This window comes from Simochromis diagramma, unplaced genomic scaffold, assembly GCF_900408965.1.
Source record: "Simochromis diagramma unplaced genomic scaffold, fSimDia1.1 OVJJ01000344.1, whole genome shotgun sequence".
NCBI classification, from domain to species: domain Eukaryota; kingdom Metazoa; phylum Chordata; class Actinopteri; order Cichliformes; family Cichlidae; genus Simochromis; species Simochromis diagramma.
In genome coordinates, this window is record NW_024387375.1 from 14,729,422 (window position 1) to 14,753,407 (window position 23,986).

A 23,986-nucleotide genomic window follows, 5' to 3' on the forward strand; every position below is an offset into this window, starting at 1 on the left:
ACGGTCTGGGAAGAGGCAGCTTTGAAAGCAACTGACAAACAGGTGAGTGATGAAATCCGAAACACATGAGAAAAGAATTATGAGGGGAAAAGACTACTTAAGAAATACAATGCTAGAACTAGGATTTGACTGTAGTCTTTGTACCACATTGGAAACTGAATGTTCTGGCTATGGGAAGCTGCAGGGCTTCGGCTTTATTGAGTGGGAGAGGGAGGACAGAAGCTTGTACACGCACACGCACACACACACACACACACACACACACAGAAAAAAAACAAACATAGAAAGACAATCAAACCAAACAGGGAAATTAGTGGGAAGAAGAAGGAGAAACAATTAAATATTGTCAGGATCCTAAAACTTACATTTGCTTGGAAATTTGTGTTATGTGGAAAAATTAGCTTTTGGGTGATGGCTCTGACTGTGAAGCGTAACCTAGTTTAGCACTGACCCAGTGAAGTTGTAAGTGCAAGAAATGAATGAGCGGAGGTGTAGAGACATTAATAATTATTAAGCAATTTGTGTGGATCGTCAGGAATAAGACTGAAGAGATCCTTGTAAAACCTGGCTGAGCCTTAGTGGGTCAGGTATGGGACATTTAACTAAGTTAAGTTAAGCTAAGTAAGTTAGCTGTGGTTGTTACAGTAACAGTGGTAGCTTAGGTTTTTTTTTTTTAACAGAGCATTGTATGAGCTGAAGAGTCACTCAAAGAAAACTAATGAAAAAATAAGACTTGAAAAGGCAGGGTGGCATTTACAGGTATACCACACAAAGTGCTTCAGGTTTCAGGTTTAAGATCAATAACATAAGGCACGTGTACATTTTTCTTCCTTTGCGGGAATACAATCCTCCAACCTGAACACTGTCTTCAACTTTCCAGAGCTTAGCCCACCACCCTCTGGACTCAGGCTAATTGAGTTAGTAGGGACGCAAAAAAAAAAAAGGCTTGGACAAATGCAAGGGATAATGAGTAGCAGAAAAAGAGGGTAGAGAACTGTCAAATTGAAGTGGTTTTAATTATATGGTCTGGGTAACGATGGCTTAAGACAGTGTTGTTCAGCTTGCATTTATATATCTATATCTATATATATATCTATATATTTCATTAGCTCCATGGTGGCTTAATTAAGAGAAAACACTACCTTACTGGGAAAATAGTATGTCCTAAAATCGAGAGTCAATTTAATCCATGAGTAAATTAAATCAGTTTGCAATACAAAAAAGCAGTAATGACATTTATTCAATTAAAAAATAGATATGTGGTTGTAATACAAGGGGGCATTGCCCATGGGTCCAATTTAATTCAGATACTCTTCGACCCAGCTTTGGCACTACACACACCTGTATTTTTCAGGACAGATATGTAAGTAACCCCAGCTCTGCACCCTTTTGGACATGCCCAACTTTCAGGGTGCACTTTTTATTAGCAAAGTCATCTTCCTCTTAAATTGGCAGGCAGCAGTAGCTGCAGCTCCTTTATTCGTGTCCCAGCACACTACAGAATAAGAGAAAGTTTATTAAAGAATGCACAACAAGTGGGCTAATTACATCACTTGGCACTATTCTTTGTGATAGAAAAAGGAGGTTTACAAAGCATTCTAGTTAAATTCATGTCCTTCACTGATGCTTTTCCCGGTAGAGGTAGAATATGTCACATCCCATGTCAGATATGCACTGTTTAAGGATCATATCCTTATATTAAGGCTCACATAACAATAAAATTGTTTTAAACTTGCTATCACCAAACAGGAATAAACAAGAATACAGCTGGGCCTTGTAGGTACTTTTATCTGCTCCCTTATTTCCCAAGGGTTCACTACAACAAACTTTGGATGGTCTCTAAAAAGTTCCAATCCATGTACTGAGGCCTGAGGGAGTTCACAGGACAGTTGACAGAGGGGTTTGTGTCCACTGGTCATCTCGGTTAGGTGTGAAGCATAAATTACCACGATGTACTCAAGGTAGAAGTGAACCAACAACATAATAGTGAAAAGTAAGAGTTAAATCTGAAGGTTCTTCTCTAAGCCTCTAATACTGGTTCATTATACAGCTTTCCAAACTGTGACATGCATATTGGAAAAAGCCATTACAAAAGTAGAATGTTTCAAATGTTTAAAAATACCAGCAAGATTTTTTATACCATTTGGTAATTTTGTTTTTCAAGGTCTGAATCATATCACTTTCTAAAGCAGGAAATGCATCACAATGCTGAAACACAATTGATAAAATAAAAACTGAACTTGCAATATCTGCATTTTTTTTATTTTTGCTGATGTATGGCTCACGTCCCAACACAGCAATAAAGAGTGCTCTATTTATGGCTTTTAAATATAAAACAGTCACAAAAAGTAAAGCAATTTAAAGTAAATGAGCTGCTACTCTGTCTCTGTACAAACACATATTTTAATGTGTATATACTATACTTGCTGTGGCTTTCTCAAGATGTGGTTTAATGTGGGACTCCAGCTTTTTAGTTGAGCCTAATATTAACATTTGTACAATGAGATCATGATAATGACAGTACAAATCTGAGTGTGACAAAGAGCTGATAAAAAATTGAAATGGGTACTTATATAAGCTTGTTATTTCAGTAAATACATCAAACATGGAAGATGACAGAGAATGTTCTTAAAAAGAAACAAGTGAAAAGTGAAACTGAACATAATGAAGCATTGAATTGAATTAAGAATGTTATGAAGTGAAACTTCAACATGAAATATGATGTTGCATTCTGAGGCGTAAGATCTGTTTGTATCCCTTAATATACAGTGTAACAATACTCAGATACTAGAATCATATATTTTAAACAAGAGATACAAAAATAAACATTCTGAAGAAAAGAACCGAGGCCAGCACTGTCATGGTCCCTGTGCCTCGCTGGCTGACCCCGCGCTAGGTGACATGTTTTGATTTGTTTTTTGCTCTCTCTCTCTCCCCTCTCATCTGTCGGGGCAGTGCTCATTACAGGCTCCTGCCCCTGGCCCACACACCTGTGTTCAATCACCACACCTGCTGCTGATCCCCAGTAATCCTGAGTCATACTTAAGACGGTGGTCCTATGCTACTCATCACTGACTTGACTTACTTGAAAACTTGAATCCGTGAGTTGTTGTTTGAGTCTATTGCAAACTGAAGCTTCCTTGTGTGTAGATCTGTCCTGGACCTGTCCCTGCAAACCTGAAAACCCCACGAACGAGTGTGTGGAAGCGTGTGAGGCTGCAGAGTACAGTGGAGTGTAATCCTTTTCCCCCACGGACCCTGGAGCCCTGGACCCCCCTCCTGCACATTGTATATACATTCACTTGGTGTTTTCACTGTAAATAAACGCACTGTTTCTTCTGCAAAGGATCCCTGATCTTCGCTTGAGTCCATTTAAGAACTCCGACAAACACGTCTATGCAAAAGCCTCAATTAATTATACACTTTTGAGTAGGCACAGAATTTAGAGAACTCTTTCAGTATAAGTGTGTGTGTGTGTGTGTGTGTGTGTGTGTGTGTGTATATACACATGTGTAAACACTCCTCCACTTCATGAACCCCTAAAATGTTGCGAATAGAATAAGACATAGACCTGCACTTCATCAGCCTTGTGTTGTACTGTTATACTATTTTTGACCATATGAGAGATGATTGCTGATGAATCATTAGCGGGAATATTTCATATGCCAGAGGACAGCTCATTAACCCTTTGAAGCCGGTCGGAGCGGGCACGCTCTTTTTTTGCGTAACTATTTTTAAATCCCGGTAGCACTGCAACCACGTAAGCTAGCGAAACCAGAGGAGTTGTACTTACATCTTATGCCATCAGCTTGTCTGAAGTCACGGTTTCCTTCCACATAAAGCTTTGCAAAAATTGCATAAAAAGCGCTTGCAGGAACAAAAACATTTCAGAAACACGCTTTGCCGATCTGATCAGCTGTTTATAACACTTCCCATATTGAAACAGACGTCAGCGCGAACGATCGCATGTCCACCATTTCCTGCCCGAAACCGGAAGTGACGTCATTTTCGTGGAAAATGTAGTTTTTTACTTGTAGGCCTTAAGAGCCTATACTGGTGTTTTTATAAGTCATGTTTGACTTTATGCTTTTCTGAATAGTTGCTGGGATGCTTAGAACTCGAATTGCACTGCTGGAAATAGTTTATTTTGATGCATATGCTGTTTTCTTTGCAAATTTGCATCATAGGATTGTTTTTCGTTTTTCCTGCAGTATATAAAAAATGGTGTATCTCAAAAATAAAACTATGAAGACACTCAAAATAAATTTCCTGTTGTTGTAAACTATTTTTTGCAACTTTTTTGTATTTAAAGTTTTGAGGGATAAGCCTCTTAAATTTCTCCAAGTAGAAATATATGTAAAAAAAACAAAAACGATTTTCAATTTTTTTGTAGTTTATTGCACTTTTTTGCAATTAATGTAGTTATTATGGACTTAATGCATACATATTATTAAAATATGGGCTATAACAGTTGTATTGATGTATAGCAACTTGAAATGCTCCCAAAAATGGCACTAGAGCATGTAAAAATATAAAGTAAGCTCTGGCGGACTTGGTTCTATGGTAGGTCTTAAAGGGTTAAATGACAATACATAACAACAACCAAATGCTGTTCCAACTAAAGCATTTAATGGAACCACAATTGTAAAGCCAGTTCTACAGCTCAAAGTACATTTAATACTAGTACCACTGTAGGAATACAAAAGGAGCCAAAGGTAGTTCAAAGCAACAGATTGATAGATGAATCACATTTAGCCAGGGAACTGAACATTGAACAGATTATTAGGGAATCTTTCGTTAGTAACAACAGCAGGGGATTTACAGTGTATTTTTTAAGCTTCTGACAGGCATAAAGACTGACGTAACGAAAAAAAAAACAAAATAAAATGAAGCCTGAAAAACACAGGGACTGCCAGTAAAAAGAATAGAAAGACAGACTTAATCCACTTGTAGACAACTGAAGACACAAGCCAGGAAATCAGGGACAGAATCATCACAGAGATAGCGCAGAATGGACAAACAGAGTGCATCACGGGCAGTAAAACAGCATTTGTTGTCATGTCCATAACTTAGACGCCCCTGAGGTGTATCCTCTGAAATGACAATCGGATGTTGTAGTTCTCGTCTCTGGTGTCAGAGGGAAAAAAAAAATCCATCCCCCTTCCCGCCTCTTCTCAGATCCCTCTCTAAATCTCATCTGGTTTCATCATAAAAAACGACAGGCTGTCTTGGTAAAGCAAAAGGTTTATATCAGCAAGAGGCTGGGGTGGGACAAAAGCAAAGGCATGACAAAGAGGCACAACATTTACTCTTGCTTTCTGCCAAGAGTAAATGTAACCAAAGCCAGTTGCTCATAAACTAATGGAGAAAATTTACACATGGAGGTAAATATATAGTTTTGAAGTCTAAGGAGCTTGGAAAGAAAAGTGTCTGGACTCCTTTAAGTTTCTTGAACAAGAAACTTAAAGATGAGCTGGATGACTGAGAACCTTCACAGACATATAGTTTTGAAGAATCAAAATGTGTTTCTCAAGTTACTGTTTATTGTTTTGTTTAGAGCTAGAAGTAAGTTTGACAATGATACACCTGGATAGACCTGGAGAGTATTCTTAGCAGCAACACACCGCATCCATGAAGTGACAACTTCATGGATGTAAATACAGATGGTTTGAAACAAGATGCAAACCTCTGGTTATTGTCATGGTACGTGTGGACTGTTGGGTATTTTCCTGTATGGCTCCTTTTGCTCCCATGTCTGCCTCTGAGGTGCCATTCATTTACCTGGACAGCTCACCTGAAACACCATGACAATCGTCAGAGGGTATTTATGACCAGCATCTCTGTCTTTTCACTGCTAGTTTGTCAACTTACCAATGTTGGTAACAGGTTCACTCTTCTTGCTCTGTAGCTCAGTCTGGTGTGTACTTACCTTGATTTGCATGTGCTACAGCTTCATCACATCACTACTCCACGATATAACAGAACTCTCCTTTTGGACACTGGTCACAGCCCTCACCTGATCTACGCCACGCTTCAATCTCCAGGAAGAAAATCCTCACCACACTCACCTGCCTGCTCTCCTGCCACCACAGCTCACAGGGAGCCCTGGAATTCAGATCCGCTCATCTTCTTTGCGCGTAACTCGTCACTCGGACCAAGCCTAGTTTTCCACCTGCAAAAGAAAGCCACGCAAAAAACTCAGTCCAGCTATCTTCCCTGGACAAGTGCATGCATCCACTAACCTCCTTTTCCTCTCTTTTCAGTGAGACCTCTAGCTCCACACGCAACCAGCCACACCCTGAGCTTGCCACCCTTAGCTCATCACGCTAGCTTATCTTGTCACAAATCCCCTGCCAAGTATAACTCTGTGTGTTTGTGCCAAATAAAAGTTTTTGTGAATTTAACTCAGCCAGCTCTGCACGTGGTTCAGCACATGAGTCCAGTTTTGTACAGACCTTTGGCCCCCAGTGACAGTTACACTCAAGAACAGCTCATACTTTGCCAGAAAACAAAAAAGCCTGCCTACTTCAAAAAAAAAAAAAAAAAAAAGAATGAATAAATCTTTAGACAGAGGAAACCAAGTTTAACTTGTACCTGAATGATAGGAATAAGAATGGAGAAGGAACTTTCAGCACTAGTATTCATGGCTGATAGAAGTGGCAGGATTAAGTCTGAAGTATACAGGGCTATATTCTCTGCTCACATGAAATGTTGCAAAACTGTAGTGATATGTTGTTGGTTAACAGGCCAGTCCTAAGAGTGGATTCATTGTAGCAAACGAGAAGACCGAACTACCATCAGAGACGAATCTTCCGTTGCTCCTGTTCAGCTCTGCTGAGTAACCTTGCAGGCAGAGGTTGATCATTATTATGGTTGGCACGCCATGTGGCCAATCACATGCAAAGACAGACTAGGGTCATACTTAAAGATGACCCTAGTCATTATGTGAAAGAAGGAAAGAGAAAGACACTTTGTAGACAGCAAGTGTAGTGGTAAAGGGTGATGGAGAGAAAGGAGCATGTGATCCAGACCTAAGTATATGCTTTACTCAAAAATGAACAATTCAGGCCTATCTTAAAAGTAAAGAGGTTTTCCTGTTTCCTGAATCCAAACTGGGATTCAAGACCTTGTATGAAGCATTTTAAATTTGATTCTGGATTTATAAAGGAGCCAGAGAAGCCAATATGGCAGAAATATTCTCTCTTTTTCTAGTTCCTGTCAGAACTGGCTCTTCTAAGGAAGCTGAGCCAAAAGAGCCAAATCTTTGAAAAGAGCTGGAATTTTCATCACTACAAAAGTGACTGGACTTTGGTTCATAATGTAAAAGGATAAGAGTATACTGCAAAAGCAACCAAACAGTTTCTCAAGGGCAAAGAAATGTTTTATTTTCAATAGCCATCTGAACCCAGTAGGAAATGTTTTTCAATTTTTTAAATATGAATACATATATGATTGCAAATCATTAATATTGTGTCCGTCAATCAGTACACAGTAATTTTAAATCATGCTTTTTATTTGTTTTTGTTTCTAATGTCTCTGTAAAGCACTTTGAATCACCTTGTTGTTGAATTGTGCTATACAAATAAATTTGCCTTGCCTTGCCTTACACAAGCAAAAGTAGATATCTAGTTTACTTGCTTTTTAGATAAGGAACTGTGGGCCATAGCCAAAACAATAAAACTACTGCCTGTGATAATCTTATCCAAACATGCTCTTCCTCATCACTGACTCACACGCACAAACCATGGTTACTCTCAACCACCATCCTGCAGCTCTCAGCCAACCACCTCTGTGGCCTCTTGTAGACTCTCTGTCATAGGTAAGAGAGATGACTGACAGGCTTTGCAGCCTAACACATTCAAGAATGCTCAGTGAATCCCATTGCTGCTAAGTAACAATTTTTGTTTTACTTTGTTTTACTTAAGTGGCACTTCTGAGCAAAATTACATTAATAACTCACAGACTAAGTTAACATGTCATCCAGTCCATTACAATACAATACTTTAGTTAAAACTTTTGAATTAAAGATGAAACTCTGCACTTCAGCCACTTCAACCACATTGTGACTGTTTAACCAGAAAATATGATAGTGTACAGAGGCATCATTGTCCAAGAGTTTGTATAGACCTAACTCTATTCTGTAATTAGACCTTTGATTATTAAATACGTCAGTCTCTCACACTTTAATTATGATCTTTGCCTAAGCTGGAAAAACCTGATGCAATATGGTTTATATTGTCCCGTGTACATTTTGGAAAATGTTTAAGGGGACTCTATATCTAACCTCTATGTCTTAGTATTGGGTATGTTTCAGTGAACAATGTACTTCCTATTTAATGGGTGTACTCCATTTGAGTAAACATGGTGAAGAATGCCCCATGGGCTGACAAGTCTGCAGTTTACACCAACACAGTGCTTCACAAGAGCAATTGAATCTGTCCATTACTCTAAGAAATCTGGTTGCACTCTGACAAGCCCACCCACATACCTAATAAGCCATAAAATTCATTGTTGCCATGGTGCACAAAAAGCAATACTTTTGCAAGGCCAAGGGTCCAGAAACATATTGCAGTCAACAAGTCAGTGATTACTAATTTCCAATTCCAAAGTCAATTCCAATGCAAGTCAATTATATATTATGCTTGTGCAAGTGTGTGTTGGGGGGATTCATCACTGAGTAGTCTAAGGTGTACCCAAGTGGCAGATGCTCAGAACATAATGTCACAAAATGTTACAAAGAGGAACCCCACGATCTGTACCAGAGTGGGGTCTGACAATGTCAGTAAGCCTGTAGAGGTCTGGATATCCCTATCCACAGCATCCAGAGCACCACCAAATCGGTCATGCTGAATAGTGTTACAGGAAGCATAATGTTTCTCATGGCTTTGTCCAACCACTTAATGTCCTTCACGTGTGGTCGGGGTGGACTTGCTCTAATCCAGGGGTCCCCAATCCCAGTCCACGAGGGCCGGTGTCCCTGCAGGTTTTAGATCTCACCCTGGGTCAACACACCTGAATCACATGGTTAGTTAATTACCAGGCCTCTGGAGAACTTCAAGACATGTTGAGGAGGTCATTTAGCCATTTAAATCAGCTGTGATGGATCAAGGACAAATCTAAAACCTGCAGGGACACCGGCCCTCGTGGACTGGGATTGGGGACCCCTGCTCTAATCTATGAAAAGAACAGGGCTCCAGTGGTGGTGGATCTGCCACTACTGGTATTCTATGGCAAATGCCAATCGGGGTCCATGTACTGAGCAGGCCCACTGGAGAATGTTGGGCCCTCAGGCCACTCAAGTATATCCATACCAGTGGCTTGCTGTAGGATTTTGGCTCATTCTGTTCCTCCTTGCACCAAGGAACAGGATTTGAAAAAAAAAAAAATCCCTTGTTGACAAATCCCTAGTTTTTCAATTTGAACAAGCTTCAGTTAAAAAACAGTTCTGTACCCCCAACTTAACTTTCTTATTCTCATTTGTTATCTTAGAGATAGGAGGATGGTGAATGGAGTGATGGAGGCTGATGGAAAAAGCCAGTTTGAGAAACAGCTTAAGTGCCTTTTTTAAGGGGTTCTAGTTTGTTGAAGACATTGTGCAGTGACCTCTCTACTATCTTTACTTCCCTGTTTCTTTCTTAGCATGCTATTCGTCGGCGTCTCCCGTTCTTTCACCATCTCTTTCTCTGTCTGCCTATTACCTTATCTCCAGAGCAACCCTATTGACTTCAGACCGACTGCACAAAATGTGTTTTCAAACAGTGGTGCTGGCGGTCTGAGACGGACAGCCAGGACCATGGCTTTTAATCTCCTGCTGCTTTGCATTTTAAGATGAGAGCACAGGGGCAAGTGACAGAGGAAAAAAATGCTATTCCTGTGTGTGTGTGTGTGTGTGCACATGTGTGTGCGCGCACGTGTTGTGTGTGTGTGTGTGTGTGTGTGTGTGTGTGTCTGTATATGTCAGACAGAAAGAGAAAATGACAGAGAGCTATTCTTGACCTCTAAGACCAGACATAGAGTACTTCTTAATCCCCTTCACCTGTTGCCAAGGGAACATAGACAATCCAAATAAAATGTGAACATATGAGAGCTTTCCCTAGTGGTTATTTATATATACACAGAGATCTTTAAATACACAATTATACAGGTGCACTGGCTGTATATTTACCAACATGCTTGCACATGACTCATACATGTAAAACGTTTTTCGGAACAGTCCTAATACAACACCACTTAAAATGGAATGCCTTCACTGTCCGTGCACTCAGGCTAACTTATGAATGAAGATTTGTTGTTGTAGTTTTTGTTTTTAACATAAATGTTGAAATAAAGCAATAATGCAGCTGTGGCAGCATTACAACTATTCAAAGATCAAAATTACAGTTCCTTAACTGAGGGTTTCTACTATTGTAATGTAATCATAATACTTAAAATCACAAGTTTTAAGTATAAAAGGAGATGCTAGTTCTAGGCCCAATTTTTTTTTGATGTACTGTTCCAGCATACTATTAAGCTGTAACAGAACAACTTACAGCTTATTCTTAAGCTTAAATAGTGAAGCATGAACAGTGGATCGTGTTTTGACGCATTGTTCTATGTTACTATTAAGCTGTAATAAAACACAACACCTGTAGAATCAGCAGCTTTCTCTTGTCATGCTGATTTTGCAGTGTTTAGTCACTCTTTTAGGTCTCTGTAGTTAACAGTCTGCATGAAATGAAAGGCTTGTGTGATCCAGTGAAGGTGAGATGTTCTAGATGATGAACTTCAGCTGTTGAGAATAACTAATAGCGACTGACTTCCATGTGCCATATGACTAACTCAATGAGAGTCCAGGCCTGTGAACTGTTGGATCACTGAATGAGAGTGTTGGATTTCTGACACCGTGCAATGTATTCTATAAATGGAGCTTGGGAAGCAAAATATATGTCCACATTAAATTTTATACAGCCTGACTTTATGTAGCTACAAGTACGTTTCAAAAAGTTAGAATTTTGAAGTGATTGATAGTAAAGGAGCTTCCAGCAAGTATGTATGAATGAACGTGTGTTTCAGAAGTTGAACATTTCTCTAAATCCTTTTTTGATTGATCTCAGGAACTAATCTGATAATTTAAGGTATTGAATTTCTGGTTTTTAAAGTCTCATTAGATTTTTATAAACTGTGTATGTAGTGTAATGTATGAGCTGGGAAAATACATGTATTAGGGCTAAGGCTACTTTACACCATGGAGCCCTACTCTAAAGAAACTGACACAGAATTAAAACGGTCACTGAAGCTGGATTTAAGAAATAACTGTTTAAAGTTTTTAGAGTATACCCCATCTTTGTCATTACATAATATGACATCACTAGGTTGGTTGGTTAGTTACTGCTAACAGATTTACATCAGGCTAGCTTATAGTTTAACAATTCCAATTTTAAAGGCTTATTTAAACGAACTATCACTCCCCGTAACACCTGTGACCGATGGCCCCTCGGGCCAGTGGCCAGACGCATCCTCGGCGCACGCTGATAAAGCAAGCGGGAGCTCGTTGCCTCACAGTCAGGCACCGCGATGGAGTATAAAGGTCTGAAATTAGACATCCTCTCCTCTCTGAAAGACGATATCTCCACGATTATCAGGTCGGAACTGAAAAGTGCGCTTGCAGAGGATTTCGACTCCCTCAAGAACGAACTAAGAGAAGTTAAGACGGAGATTGCTAACAACACCGTAGCAGTCCGCTCAGAAATTAACAACGTCAAGTCCGCTATTAGCGACCTGGAAGAGGGTTTATCATCATGGTCAGACAAGGTTGTCAGCCTCCAAGAGACGGTTGCAGGATTACAGACTGAGCTGGCTAGCTTAAAAGAAAAGAACGAAGATATGGAGGCAAGAATGCAGAGGTGCAATATTCATATTGTAGGTGTTGCGGAGGATGCCGGTTCCAACTCGACCCGCTCAGTTTCTACTCTATTGAAAGAAGTTCTGCAACTGGATAAAGAAATCCTGGTGGACCACTCACATAGAGGCCTTGCTCCCAGAAGATTTAACGGGAAACCTCAAGTTATCATCGCCAAACTCCATTACTACCAAGACTGCGTCAATGTGTTATGACAGGCCCGGGTGCGGGGTCCGTTGCAATACAAGGGGAACCCTGTGGCCATCTTCCCTGATCACACCGCGAGCATTGCCAAAGCTCGCTCCGCTTTTAACGACGTGAGGAACCTGCTTCAATGGTGTCAAGATGTCCGCTACGGAATAATGTTTCCAGCGAGACTGCGTATATCTTTCAGGGGCGAGAGTAAGGAGTTTCTGGATCCAGAGAAGGCAATGGTATACGTGAAAAACGTTGTCTTACCGAGTGAAACTGCTGGGTGAAGTTCCCCTCCTGACTGACTTTTGTTTCTAGCCAGTCCCCGATGATGAGGCTTCGCAATACGCGAGGTTTGGTGCACAGTGTAATTACTTCGTTAATACCACATAATGGGCTGGATAAATGATGTTTGCACTATTTAAGGTGTTTATTAAGGTGCTATGCTATTTCATTCTGAGTGATAGCCAGGCAGACGCCCTCAGACATCGGTGCATTGGTGGTTCTTTGTGTCCAGGGATGGGCGTCCAGGTACACACCGGCTCACTCCTTGGTGGCTGCTTATCGGGGCCTGGAGCCTGGGGCTCGCTCGGGCCACTTCGGGGGTGGGGTGCCCTCGGCCTCTCAGCCTGGGACTCGGTCACTCTGGCACAGCTGGCTGCCAGTGGAGCTCACGGGCACGTCATTGCAACCCCCCCTGGCTTCTGCTCCTCGGCTGCTGAGTGAGCCCTCATCTGGGACTCTCCTCAGCTCTTTCTGGGACAGTGGCGCGGCTGCCCCTCTGTTGGTCTTCCTTGGTCTCTTGTGTTCTGAGGGCCTCTGGATGTCTGGAGTTTTGATCTCCTCCATACCTGCTTCATGCCCTGGTGGACGGGGCTGTGGCCCCCCCACACCCTCTAGCAGATCATTACATGAAGGAACCTTTTAAAAACAAGCGCGTTCATGCTCACAGGTGTACACACAGGTGCTCACACACAAAACGACACCCTTTTTGGCTTCTACCTCAAAGCACACTGTGCGCTGTCGATCTTACGTGCTGCACAATAATGTTTAATATTTAGCATTTACAGTTATATTCCCATTTATCATTGTGATGTTGTTTATTCTATTGCTCTCGTTTTCTTCTGCTTGTTTTCTTTTTTCATTCTCAACAGGTGAAATTAAAAAAGTATCTACTGTTATCTATCGTTAGCTAGTTTATTGTGATGGTGTTGTTTTTTTTATGTTGGTCTTTGTTGTTTGTTTTCTCTTCTGGTTTTTTTATCTCCATACAGGTGATCCAGGTGTTTTGTTTGTTTTTCTTTTTTTCTCCCCCCCCCTTTCTCACCATCTCTTCTCCCCTCTATTTTTCTTTCTCTCCCTCTCTTTCTTTCATTCTTTCTCCCTGTCCTATCCCCCAGTCATGTCCCATCTTTAAAAAACAAAAATAAAATAAATACATAATTATAATAAAGGTCAATCAAATGGACCAATATGGCAAGGCCATGATGATCCACTTGGTAAAGTAAATCCACTTGGCATCTTTTTTGGCCTTCAGACAACAATTCTGATGGCTAAAGATCCAAACGGGACAGGCAAGAAAAAAAAAAAAAAAAGACGAGAGGGGTGGCCATCCTTATTGGTAAAAGTGTCCCTTTTGCTGTATCGAGCATTTTATCTGATCCTATGGGCCGTTATATTACTGTGGCTGGCCAACTTTATGGACTCAGACTAATTTTAGCCAGCATTTATGCCCCCAACTGGGATGATGAAAACTTCTTTGTCAATTTACTCTCACAAATTCCAGATATGATAACACACAATCTAATCTTAGCTGGAGACATAAACTGTGTGCTCCCTTGCCTAGACCGAAGCTCTAATAAGGATACTCCTAAATCAAAATCCGCAGAAATTATTAAATGCTTTCTCCAATCCCACGGAATTGTTGACATTTGGTGTTTTCATAACCCTTCATCAAGGGCATACTCCTACTACTCTCCTGTCCACAAAACATTCTCTCGGATAGATTACTTTTTTATTGATAAACGTGCTCTTGCACTGGTTGAAACTTGCGATTATCAATCTATTGTTATTTCAGACCATGCTTCCCTAGTGATGAGAATGCACATCCCTGGTGCCAATTGCATATACCGCCCCTAGAGGTTTAATCATCTTTTACTCTCTCAGAAGCATTCATGAATTTAAAAAAATCTGAGATTAGAGACTTTCTTGAAAGAAACCAGACCCCTGGGATGTCTTTTTCAGTTATATGGGAGTCACTTAAAGCCTATCTTCGGGGCCAAATTATCTCATTCTCAGCAGCAAGAAAAAAAGCTGACACTGAGCACTTGAAACAGCTATTAGATGATATTTTGCGGCTAGATATAGCCAAGATGAGTCTGCTATGGGCAACCTTCTTAATCACCTCAGTATAACCACAGTTGACCCTAAACTGGTTACCGAACTCGAAAGGGACCTCTCTATCCAGGAGGTCATGATGACGATTGGTGGAATTGCAAAGTGGCAAGTCCCCTGGACCAGATGGTTTCCCATCTGAATTTTTTAAAACGTTTTCTAATGAACTTGCACCACTTCTGCTGTCAGTCTTTTCAGTGTCCTATTCATCTGGCACTCTCCCTCCAACTACGCGAGGAGCGGTTATTTCATTCATTCTGAAAAAGAACAAAGACCCTCTCATATGTAGCTCATACCGGCCGATTTCACTACTAAACACCGATGCAAAGATTCTCGCAAAAATCACAGCGCTTAGAGGTCGTGTTACCAACAATCATCTCCACAGACCAAACCGGCTTCATCAAGGGCAGACACTCTTTCTTCAACATTAGACGCGTCTTAAGTATAATTCATGACCCTCCCTCAACCGATACACCTGAAGCCCTACTGTCGCTTGATGCTGAGAAGGCCTTCGACCGGGTGGAGTGGGGCTACCTTCAGTTTAGTTATAGTTTGAGTAAATTTGGTTTTGGCCCCAGATTCATAACTCTACAATTTACCAATGGCAGCTGTGTGTACTAATAATACGACCTCTTCTTATTTTAAACTCCATATGGGCACTAGGCAGGGCTGCTCCCTATCTCCACTTTTGTTTGTCATTGCTATAGAGCCCTTAGTATCAGCCATATGGCAAGATACCAGTATCACAGGAGTCGTCAGAGGAGGCCAAGAATACAAAGTTTCACTTTACGCAGATGATCTATTGCTTTTTATAACTGACCCCACCCTAAACGCCTCGAAGCATTCTGCAAAGATTCGGTTCAATGTCTGGCTACAAAATAAATCCTCAGAAAAGTGAATTCATCCCAATCAATGCAGCTGCAAAAAATATCCCATCTAATCTAATACCATTCAAAATAAATAATAAAAAGTTTAAATACCCCAGAATCTGGATCTCCAGCTGTTACAAAGATCTTTATAAAATAAACTACCTGCCAATGTTGGAGAGTCTGAAAAAGGACATCCACTGCTGGAACTTATTATCCCTTTCCCTCTGTGGGAGGATTAATACAATTAAAATGAACCTGTTGCCAAGGCACCTTTATCTATTCCAAAACCTCCCTATATATCTGACCAAACATTTCTTCAGCTCTCTAGACAAGTTAATTTCATCATTCATTTGGAACAAGAAGAACCCACGTATAAGAAAGAGCATCCTGCAAAGACCACGCCTACATGGTGGACTGGCTCTGCCTAACCTTCTGTTTTATTATTGGTCAGCCAATATCAGTGTACTGCTCCCCTGAATGCATGGCACTGATCATCTGGTGGTTCCAAGCTGGCTCTTCCTGGAGAGCTCATCCTGTAGACAGGTGTCTTGCGAGCACTGCTGTGCACCGAGATCCATTCAGTCAGGCCAGTCTCTCACTATACTTCTAATCCAGTTAAACTCAATTTGTATTTGGAATCAGTTTAGGAAAAATTCCAGGCTACATAGTCTTGGTCTCTTTGCACCAGTTATTAGAAACCATATGTTTGCCCTCTCCTTATCCGGTGGGGGCTTTTACGTCTGGTGTAAAAATGGTATTCTGTCTGTATCCTCACATACTGATTGCGTCCCCTCTCGTCCACCGGTTTCTCTGCTAGATGATATTTTTAAAGTTGCATTTGATCAGAAACGAATTATTGGTAACATCTATAATAAAGTAATCCAACACAGCTCAACCACTCTCAATCATCTAAAATTAAAGTGGGAAAAAGATTTAATTGTTGAAATTTTAGGAGAAGACTGGCTGAATAAGAAGGATCTATTCATCTTCAATTTGTCAACGTCATACTGTTATTCAGTTTAAAATTGTACATCGACTACACTGGTCAAAGACTAAACTGTCCAGATTTAGATCAATTGGTTTTCTCTACTTTGTCAAAAATTTTAGGAGAGCCATTTGATCCATGTCCCTTTGCTGGTCTATTCGGTACCGTCCCGCAGGAGAGGCATCTGAACAAACATAAGCTGAAAACCATAGCCTTTTGCACTCTGTTAGCTAGGAGACGTGTGTTGTTACATTGGAAAGACTCCTCTCCACCTTCATGTTCACAATGGATCACAGACATTATGCAGTATCTTAAAGTGAAAAAGATGAGATGCTCCCTCAAAGGATCCACGTCCAGCTTCTACACTACCTGGCAACCATTTCTGACATTTATTGACAAATGGAAAGATGGACAATATCTGCCTCTGTACAATTATGTATAAATGTGCATTTATATCTGTAAATGTCAATGGTTTTTTTCCCCCTCTCTTTCCTTTAATTCTGGCAGATGGGTGGGGTTTCAGTTTTTTTAAGCAGTATGCTCTTGATTGTATGTTTAATTTGTTGTTTGTGATTGTACAAAAACCTTTTTTTAATAAAAAGACTTTGATTTAAAAAAAAAAGTATATATGAATAATATATACATGCATTCAAGTGGCACTGTTTTTTCAACTTAATGAGGCTAAGGCCTATTAACTTCATCTTCACCTGCCAGTTGTTGTCAGGGCTTATTAACTTAACAACACTTGGCAGTTTCTCTTTGCCACCATGAAAAAGATTTGTTTGACAGAACTCATTACCTTTACCAACACTTAGAACAATGGAGAAGTCCAAGCAACTCAGTGAAGAAGGTGAATTATAGATTTACGCATGTCTCTTGGAGCCATTTCGAAAAAACTGCAGATTCCAAGGTCCTCAATTCAGTCAATCAAACAATTATAAGTACAAGTTATTTGGATGTGTCATCACAGTGAAGCAAGTTTTACATCTTCATGAATTCAGATGTTGACCAAAAAAAGAAGCCCCTGCTCCAAAATTGAGATTTTCAAGCTGAAATTTTCAGTTTGCCACAGGGACAAGCCAAACACCTTTTTATGTTTTATGGTCAGACAAGACAAAGACTTAGCTGTTTGGCAATAACAGTAGTAATGGTGGGGGGCTTTAACACACATGACAACATATCAGTGGGAGTGTAGGTGAGTGTACTTGACTCTTTGTGGATTAGAGTAAATCCAAAATAAATTCAAACTTATGAACCCAGTTCTGTTTCTTTACAGTCATTACAGTCAAGACGTGTGCTCTACAGTCAGTCCACACTAATGAAGATTTTTCTTATCTTATGTTCACAAAATAATCACCAGATGAAATGATGATATGAAACTTCTGCATTTTTTTCTTTGAGGAGCATACACAACACTGTTAAAGGCGTTGTTATCAGTTTATATTACGTAGTCCATCATAAAGTATTTCAAAAAGTCTGAGATGATTACAGTTTTAATTTTGAAAACATGGTTCATGCAATTAAGATCAGCAGAGCTGTCTATATGCAGGAGTTTTTGTCACAGTAATTTTTCATCCATAGCAAGGATAGATTGTGAGTGGCGCAGTAAGTTGACCGCCCCTTGTGAAATAGCAAACTGACATGAAAGTACAGTGCTTTGGACAAGTGTACAGCTTTGGCTGGCAGGGGAGAATCAGTTCATTAGTTACTCAGTTTATCTGAATGACATCAGTCCCTGTGGGTGTACACCTGTCTGTTTACTTATTCGTACTTTGTTAAGCGCTGTCTTTCAGACACAAATATGAATTAGAAATCATCCACACGTACACAGACAATCCACTAACAAAAGTGTAGATTGTATATGATACCAAGTTTTGAACTGTGGAGACACATACACACTAACACTCAGACGCACACACACCAGGTCTCTGCTCATCATGGCAGCCTCATCTATCTTCTCAGTATTTCTTATTATTTGGTCTGTGGGTCACAGACCCTGCAGATTTCACGGGTCTCTGCTCCTTATCAAGATCAATTCTATTCAACTTCATAGGAGCTGAGGCCTCTTATTACATAATTGAATTTGGTTTCATAATGAGAGCAGAGCAAAGTTCTCACACCTGTGATCTGTAGAGATGAAGGGCAGACCACCTGGTGCAGGTGCTAACATATGACAAATCCGAACAGAAGGATACTCTTACATGACAATAATGGCAATTCAGAGGTTGCTTTGCAAATTTACTTCACGTCCATCCTACATTGCAAATTTATATAGTTCATCTAAACATAATTTAGTCTTGCACTTTTCACAGATTTTTTAAGATTATTCAGTCTATTCGACTAAAGTATGTTGAAATGAAATAAAGTAGTTATGCTTTCTCCTGGAACTTTGCGCCCTGTAAAGCAGCGGTCCCCAACCCCCGGGCCTCGGACCGGTACCGGTCCGTGAGTCGTTTGGTACCGGGCAGCGAGAGTTGAGGCTCTGGTGTGAAATGTATGGTTTTCAGGGTTGTAATTGGTTTTCAGCTTTATTTTGTTATCGTTTTTATTGTTAACTCGGTTTTCCTGGGTCTTTTCACGTGTGTTATCTTCTTTTTTTTTGTACCGGTACTAGTTTTATTTTGTTGTATTTATCCGTGACACCTTAAAGGCCGGTTTGTGAAAATATTGTCGGGCATAAACCGGTCCGTGGCGCAAAAAAGGTTGGGGGACCGCTGCTGTAAAGGCATTGTAGAGGTAAAAAGACTGTACAGTGGGGCAAAAAAGTATTTAGTCAGCCACCGATTGTGCAAGTTCCCCCACTTAAAATGATGACAAAGGTCAGTAATTTGCACCAGAGGTACACTTCAACTGTGAGAGACAGAATGTGAAAAAAAAATCCATGAATTCACATGGTAGGATTTGTAAAGAATTTATTCGTAAATTAGGGTGGAAAATAAGTATTTGGTCACCTCAAACATGGAAAATCTCTGGCTCTCACAGACCTGTAACGTCTTCTGTAAGAAGCTTTTCTGTCCCCCACTCGTTACCTGTATGAATGGCACCTGTTTGAACTCATCATCTGTATAAAAGACACCTGTCCACAGCCTCAAACAGTCAGACTCCAAACGCCGCCATGGCCAAGACCAAAGAGCTTTGGAAGGACACCAGGAAAAGTATTGTAGACCTGCACCAGACTGGGAAGAGTGAATCTACAATAGGCAAGCAGCTTGGTGTGAAAAAATCAACTGTGGGAGCAATCATCAGAAAATGGAAGACATACAAGACCACTGATAATCTCCCTCGATCTGGGGCTCCACGCAAGATCTCATCCCGTGGGGTCAAAATGATCATGAGAACGGTGAGCAAAGATCCCAGAACCACACGGGGGGACCTGGTGAATGACCTGCAGAGAGCTGGGACCAAAGTAACAAAGGTCACCATCAGTAACACACTATAACGGCAGGGAATCAAATCCCGCAGTGCCAGACGTGTTCCGCTGCTGAAGCCAGTGCATGTCCAGGCCCGTCTGAAGTTTGCCAGAGAGCACATGGATGATACAGCAGAGGATTGGGAGAATGTCATGTGGTCAGATGAAACCAAAGTAGAACTTTTTGGTATAAACTCAACTCGTCGTGTTTGGAGGACGAAGAATACTGAGTTGCATCCCAAGAACACCATACCTACTGTGAAGCATGGGGGTGGGAACATCATGCACTGGGGCTGTTTTTCTGCCAAGGGGACAGGACGACTGATCCGTGTTAAGGACAGAATGAATGGGGCCATGTATCGTGAGATTTTGAGCCAAAACCTCCTTCCATCAGTGAGAACTTTGAAGATGAAACGAGGCTGGGTCTTCCAACATGACAATGATCCAAAACACACCGCCCGGGCAACAAAGGAGTGGCTCCGTAAGAAGCATTTGAAAGTCCTGGAGTGGCCTAGCCAGTCTCCAGACCTCAACCCCATAGAAAATCTGTGGCGGGAGTTGCTCCGCGACAGCCCCAAAACATCACTGCTCTCGAGAAGATCTGCATGGAGGAATGGGCCAAAATACCAGCTACTGTGTGTGCAAACCTGGTAAAGACCTATAGTAAACGTTTGACCTCTGTTATTGCTAACAAAGGTTATGTTACAAAGTATTGAGTTGTATTTTTGTTATAGACCAAATACTTATTTTCCACCCTGATTTACGAATAAATTCTTTACAAATCCTACCATGTGAATTCATGGATTTTTTTTTTCACATTCTGTCTCTCACAGTTGAAGTGTACCTCTGGTGCAAATTACTGACCTCTGTCATCATTGTAGGTGGGGGAACTTGCACAATCGGTGGCTGACTAAATACTTTTTTGCCCCACTGTATGTCCTCTATTTTGTCTTTTGCTTTGGAAACATTACTGTCGTCAGAAGTGCTACACTCTAAAGGTAAAGAAAAAGAATTAAAATTAATAAAATGAATGAATTAAAATGAATAGTAATGAGAAAGAGTGTAATTAATGAAGACTATGTATTGGGGGAACATTTAAGACAAATATAAGACTTAAGTTAACTAATGTTAACTGTTATCAATTGATATGACAATCAAATGACTAAAAATTAAATATAATGTAAGCTGAGTTACAATCAAAGATTTTCTCTGTTTCTTAACTGACAACCACACTTGGGTCAGTGTCCTGTAGTAAGTGGTAAGTAAGTAGGAGAGACACACTTCACCTATTTCAGAGATGACTAAGAACGAGAAAAGAGCAAAGAAAAGATCAAAGATGGAAAAAAATGATGAAAAGCATAGACAGTGGCACCTTTCATTATTTTTAACAGTTTTATTTCATCACTTTGTAAAACGTGTCTCTTCTCTGGGGCTGACTGACCAATAAGCACAAGCACTGATACCCCACAGGCTGGTTGTACCACATACTTTGGACACTGGTAGATGTGTTATCGATAGCACCCAGCAGTCTGCTAACACACTGCTAACTGAGAACTATCTTCAGCCCATGAACTAGAGGCTGTGCTGCACAGGTTACCTACGGGGACACTGGCTGACAGTACTAACACAATGACACACACACAAAAGCCCACCAAAAGAGTTCATTTAAATAAATAAATGAATAAAGAAATAAAGAAAATAAAGAAAATTAAAAAAATTAAAAATCTGTTGGTAACTGCTTGTAGTTATCATTTAAGTTTAAAATGTGTTTTTATTTTATTTTCCCATGTTTACATATGCAAAAATATAACTTTCTTCTTTTTGCAAAGGTGTAGCTTCCCATTTTTGAAGTTGGTCTTTTCTGCCTTGCTTTCTCCAGAGTTAGTTTTACTTTAGCTTAGTATAATTTCAAGAGAAAGCTGTGTAATCTGAAGTATTACTTTAAGGACTAATATAGCATAAATATCATGTATTGAAATGTGGACGTCTCTGATGTTTTTATTGTTAATACTGTTGCTTTGACTGATAACTGTATAACTCAGTAGTCTTTATATTTTTCTTTCAACTTATTCTAATTTCTTGACCTTTTTGTATACTTCAAAAGTATTTCTTTAGTGTTTAGTAAAATAAAAATATGTGTAAGCATTTAATTTATAAATATTTGGAGTCTGAAATATCACATGCATTAGCTTTTTCCTTTAAACATGTAAAAAATAATCTTATTTCTTTAATGCTACACCAACAACTTGGACGTCGATTTATTTTCAGTTCAGACAGAAGTATCCACATCATTCTGAGTGTTACTGTTACGGTTCTGTAGTAATTCTGAGTATTCAGAATGTTTACTTTAGCTGTTTAAATCACATTCTGAACCTCTCTTAAGTGAATGAAGTGCAGGGCAACTACTTGACCCCACAGTGTGCTGAGGTCACTTCCACTTCAGCTGCTGCTTTGTACTGTACCTCGCTTTGCTGGATGCCTATATTCTTGTTCACTGTGTGTGTCAGTACTTGCATTCTGACTTCACTAGACTGAGGCACTCAGCGCACTTTGGCCAAGCAAACAGGTTCTTCAGTTTTGATTTGATGCAGAGCATCAGAGCAGCAAAGAATACCTTTGAGAGACTACTTATGGCTTCTTCCTGGTCTTGGAGATACATTCAAAGAAAGATTGTGTGAGATAAGTTTATACATTTTCTCTATGAAATTTTACTAATTTAACTTCTGCTTGCATCCTATCATTCTAATGTCTTTAAAAATCACAAAACTTAAAATTGGCTTTTGAGACCATGCAGCCTCCACTCGGCAACGTGGTCGGAATTAGCGGCATACCCGGGCTGTTGAGTACACTGGGACAAACCCACGAAAATCCTATCCACAGCAGAAGGGTCCAGAGAATTCCTCTCGGTCCATCATCACAGGGTAAAACAGTCCATAACAGGAAGGTAGACTCTGCATCCACGGCTATTGTTTTTGACTATTCTCCCGTTAGCTCTGGTAATACAACCTCCTCCGGTAACGTGCAGCTGCCGACTCTCACTAGCTTAGTTAGTGGGGTTTTTTCCACCTCGCTTAGATCCCTTCCTTACGTCTGATTGGACAATAGGTTTACATCAACCAATGAGATAAAAGAAAATACAAGATTGACAACCCAAAATGAACTTGTAAAACAACTTGCAGCAAATACAAAGTTTTCCTTGTTTCACATTAGACAAACCTTTGGTTTTCTTGTAACTTTTAACTCCATGAACACTTAAATTATGATTGACTTCTATTTATTGTGATTTTAAACATGTTTTTAATGTATTTGAATTCTTTTTTTGTTTTTTAAACACATATATGAAATATTTACAATAAAGTCTTTACATGACAATATTTATATCCTTTTAACCTGTAGGGTCTAAAATAGATATTTGAGACCAGGCTACATATGATTTGAAAAAAATGCAACACACTGCCAGTGAGAAAACAGTGAATCCTGTCATGTGTATGTAACAAGAATATTTTATGCATGAAAATACAGTTGTCACTACTCGCTCTACGTTCTCTTTCTTTGCATCTCTTTCATCCTCTCCCCTCTCCGCCCCACCCTCATATCTACTCTACTTGAAAGAAAAACAAACAAGCATTCATACAAATATGCATTCACACATCCTCACATAGTCTCACTGGTGAGTTACCCACAGGTATTCTATTATAAAAGACATCGAACGTTATTTGGCATTTTCTGTGCATGAAAAAAGAAACTTCTATCCATGTACACTAACTGGGTCTTTGCATACTTGTAATCTGAATCTGACTTTGTGCTGTCCATTTTCACTAATAAGTTTATTGTATTTGTGGAAAAGAAGGCATAGATCTTTCAGATCAAAGACAGACATGCATGCAATCATAGTGAGATGTGTTCAGTGAAGAAAATGTAACCTCATACTATAGGTGTGATTCATCATTATAAGGCAACAAAAGAGATCAGCAGAAAATAGTGAAACTAATCTTGGCACACCATAAATTTGTTTTTCATTCTTTATCTTTTTTTTTTTTTTTAATGTCACTTTAAAGTTGGAAATTGATCAATCATTGAGCAGGTTGTGGCCAGACGATCTCTTCAGACTCAGACATTTTTGTGTGATGACACTGGGGGCTATTGTTATATTTAAGATAAGTAAAAAGGTAAAAAGTTTTTATTCTGAAGTAGTCACAGTATTTGACCACTTTAGGATGTCCATAGTTTCTCTATCCAACAACAAACACATAAACAAA